The sequence below is a fragment of the Lepus europaeus genome, chromosome 16 (genome assembly GCF_033115175.1).
Source record: "Lepus europaeus isolate LE1 chromosome 16, mLepTim1.pri, whole genome shotgun sequence".
Taxonomy (NCBI): Eukaryota; Metazoa; Chordata; class Mammalia; order Lagomorpha; family Leporidae; genus Lepus; species Lepus europaeus.
Window position 1 is genome coordinate 27963942 of NC_084842.1, and position 4378 is coordinate 27968319.

The 4378-nt window shown below is 43.5% G+C and overlaps 1 pseudogene; it reads right to left on the bottom strand.

Moving 5' to 3' along the window:
* Nucleotides 1-1338: 1338 nt before the first annotated feature.
* LOC133775146 (heterogeneous nuclear ribonucleoprotein A3-like) lies at nt 1339-1990 on the bottom strand (annotated as a pseudogene).
* Nucleotides 1991-4378: the final 2388 nt, after the last annotated feature.

Here is a 4378-nt window from a genome sequence, read left to right on the forward strand (position 1 = left end):
GACAGACAGAAAGGTCTTCCTTCCGTTGGTTCACTTCCCAAATGGCCGCCATGGCTGGCGCTGCACTGATCCGAAGCTAGGAGCCAGGTGCTTCCTCCTGGTCTCCCATGTGGGTGCAGGGCCCAAGGACTTGGGCCATCCTCCACTGCCCTCCTGGGCCACAGCAGAGAGCTGGACTGGAAGAGGAACAACCGGGACTAGAATCCGGTGCCCATATGGGATGCCGGTGCCGCAGGCGAGGGATTAACCAAGTGAGCACGGTGCCGGCTCCTTAACCAGCGTCTTAATTGCTAGGTCAAATGCTCTCCCTAACATTTCCTAGTATTAGTTATTGAATAATTTAAGTTTTCTTCTCTTACCTCAAATACCATGTTGATCACGTACACTGTCTTTATGCTTTTGGTACAATTTCAGGGGCTCCATTTATGCCAGCTCTGCAGGTGGATCTTTCTTTACTTCTTTCCTACTCATTGGTCCTGTCTTCTATACTGTTTCTGCACTATACTATTGTACTTGATATGTTTTAATATTTGGCGGTGCCAGATACACCCAAATTCTCCTTTATTTTCAAAGTTTGATTGGCTGTTTTTTTCCGAGAATGTGTGTCCTACTAAGTGTTTTGGTTTTATTTTTATGCACAAGGCTTTGGGATAAGTGAAAGACATTCTACAGGTGTGAATATTTTTTCTTTTTGTAGTCTTATTACTACTAACAGGCAGTTTTTTGTTTTGCTATATTTTTACAAGATTTACTTATTTATTTGAAAGGCAGAGAGAGAGAGAGAGAGAGAGAGAGAGAGATCTTCCATCTGCTGGTTCACTCCCCAAATGGCTGTAACAGCCAGAGCTGGGCCAGGCTGCAGCCAGCAGCCAGAAACCCCATCTGGAGCTCCCACATGGCTGGCAGGAGACCAGGTACATGGCTGTCTTCCACTGCTTTCCCAGGCGCATTAGCAGGAGGCTGGGTGAGATGCAGATATGGGATGTACGCATTGCAAGCTGCATTGAACCCACTGCACCACAAACACCAGACTCACTGGGCAGTTTTAGTAAACAGAAAAACTCTTTAATTTTTGCTATTTAGGTGTTGACAGTGCTACCAGTATGATACGTTGTAAGAACCCCTTCATGCTGGACACCATGTTTTTTTAGTCTGGGTGGCCGAGGAAAAATGAACTAATATGGTTTAATAATGAAGGCAATGGGCCAATTCTTTTCTCCAAAGGATGGTGAAGGCATTGCCACCATATATGGATGAAAACAATTAGTATCCAGACTACATTTCTAGGATACCAAAATTGCCAATTGAAAATAAGCAGTTTAGTAAGCCACTCTGTTTCTAGGAAAGGGCCTTTTTCACTTCACAACCATGCCCATTAATAGTGTGGTATTTCTGAACAACGATTTTATCAACTGTATCATGATTGTCGAAAGTTACAAAAGCAAATCCTCTTTTTTTCCCACTCTGCCTGTCTTCCATAACTTCTATGGTTTCAATCTTGCCATACTTCTCAAAGGAGTCTCTCAAATTATATTCCTCTGTCTCTTCTTTAATACCACCAACAGAAATCTTCTTCACTGTTAGATGGGCACCAGGCTTTACCGAATCCTCTCTAGAACAGCTCTCTTTGGTTCCACAACACGCCCATCAGCCTTGTGTGGTCGAGCACACATTGCTGCATCCACTTCTTCAACACAAGAGTAAGTCACAAAACCAAAGCCCCTGGAACATTTCGTTTGGGGGTCTCTCATTACCACACAATCTGTGAGTGTGCCCCATTTCTCAAAATGTTCTCTCAAACTATCATCTGTAGTTTCAAAGCTCAGACCACCAATAAACAGTTTCTTCAACTGCTCTGGTTTCTTTGGATCATGGCCCTCCTCCCCCCGGCGGCGGCGGCGACGGCTGGAGTCGGGCTGGGGGCGACCGGGCGGCAGTTTTACCTCCATTTTGAGACTGGACTCGCCTCTTCCAACTCGAGTTCAATATGGGACCGTGTTTCTAGGATTTTAAGCAAACAACTTCTCATATTCCACCCCTGAACTGAATTCATTAAGGCAGAAGCTTTTGTTAGCGTGTTGGAAAGGTAGGGCTTTAAAGTAACATTATTCAAACACACACACACACACACACACCCCACGTACCCCCTGTGTGTCTTGCTAAGAGTTTACATATTTGAAGCATAGATTGGCAGCACACGTCTTAGCAATCCAGATGGTTTGCAAAGCATACTGTGGTTAAGTGATCTAAAGCAAAGGACCCCTTGGTGGCCTTGTATTGTTACTAGGTCAATATGATACGGCTTCTGTAGTCGGAATTCACAAAGTGAAACGGAGCAGGTACTATGCGTGTACTTCTCTTGCCAAGTCAGGCCTCTCAGTGGACCTCAAGACAATTTTTCAAATGTTGTTTTATTATATTTGTAATTAGCCCTTGTGAAGAAAGGCTCTTTTAGTTCCTGCAGTAATGCATTGCAGCCTCATTATAACAAATACCCTGACCCCTGGTGCCTCCCTGTAAACAATGATAGTTACTAGCCTCATTAGGAGAATAGCAGATGGCTTATAAAGTCCTCTTCGGAGTTTCAACCCATTTGTGGCTTGCAGCACAAATGTTTATCTTTCAACAGTATAAAATATGTCAGAAGGGGTCTGCAGCTTGTTTTCATTAGCATTGATGCATTCTGATCAGAACAAGGACAATTTATTTGATTATACTTTTTTGTTTGTTTACTCACTGAACTGATTCTGAGAATCCTTTCCGGCTTCTGACCTTTTAGGACAAAAAGTTTTGTTAACTTCTATTTTGTATCTTTTACTCATTCTATCAAGATGTATCTGAACTCCTACTATGAGCCAGGTTAACATTAAAGATACAATGATGAATACAACAGAGTAGACACTCAGTAAATACTTGCCAAAGACTCAAACTAAACTCCTGTTTTATGTTATATAATGAGGCTCCCCAGCTAAGCAGTCTTGTAGTACCATTCTTAGAAAATATATCACATTACTTTTGTCTTTAAGTATTTCTTTTGATTTACAAAATGCTGGAAATTGGTGAAAGTATTCTGCACCAGTTTGAGACTTTTCTTAAGCAAGTATAAAGTTTTCAGTGCTAACAGTTACCCAGACAAAATAATACGAACACCCTTTGAGTGCTTATTCTATGCCTCTGCTTAGCTGTGCTAGAGATTTGGTTACATCATTTAATTCTGTGAAGTCTAAACAGTCCACCGGGAAGGTACTATTTTCTCATTTTGATAGGAACTCCAGGGGCCCCTGAAAAGGAAGGAAGAAATATAAATGGAGTAACCCTCCAGGAGGGGAGAAGGGAGAAAATCTACAATGTAATCTTTAGATGTTGCATCTGCAAAACATCTTGAACCTGATGGAACACTCTGCAAACTTCCATGCAAAATAGGCTGCTCTGATGTCAGTCCTCTGATTGGTTCACATAGAGTCCCTTGTTAGCATATTTCCTCTTCCTCCTCCCCCCCCCTTCCTCTCTGCTTCTTTCAATAAACGTCTTTTGCTTTGCTCACTCTTCCTTGTCTGTGTGCCTCATTCTTTGTGGTCATGAGACAGAGAACCTGGCAGAGAAGAGGAGATGCAACACAAAAGGACGCAACACTCTCGAGGCACTTGAGACTGAGGAGAAGCTGTGACCCGACGGGAGAGGAGAGGCTGCGACACAAGGAACCGTGACGTGGGAGTTGCGCCATTTCTCAAGACCCTGGAGGAAGAACTTGCCACATCACTTGGGGATGAGACACAGACTCCAGTGATTGGGGCTGCAGACTTCTCCTGCCACCACTCCTGCAGCAATTTACAGATGAGACCAAGGCTTAAAGTGTTTAAGATCAAGTTGCCCAAATTCCCCTAAGTGAAATGCTCAAAGTCCTGATTCAAACGGAGATAATCTGGTTCCAGATCCCGCACAACTTCTGACTGTTAGGGGTTAATTCCAATAAATTTCACACCTAGACACTCATATCCCTACGATGGTTTGTTGCTACCCGGGGTCATTTGGGAGGCTGACTACATTTATTGTATAGGCTGCGTGCCTCCAATCTTGCCTCTGGCAGGTAAAGCTGTGTGTGACTTTGGGCAAGTGACCTGATCTCACTGTGCCTTGTTTTCCTCATCTAAAGACAGAAGCTCATCACAGTGTCCACCTCATAGGACTGCGGTGAGGGCAAAATGATGGAATGTGTGCAGAGCGTCTAAGAGGGCCATGGTGTGCACCATTTTATACGACTAGCCATGACTATTATGATGACCAGTTTGTTAGACAGTCACTTTTGCTCCTATTTGAGTTCAGTGGGTCCACATGTTACCACCTCTTCTGATTTTTAGGGAGACGAGAATCTAGAATT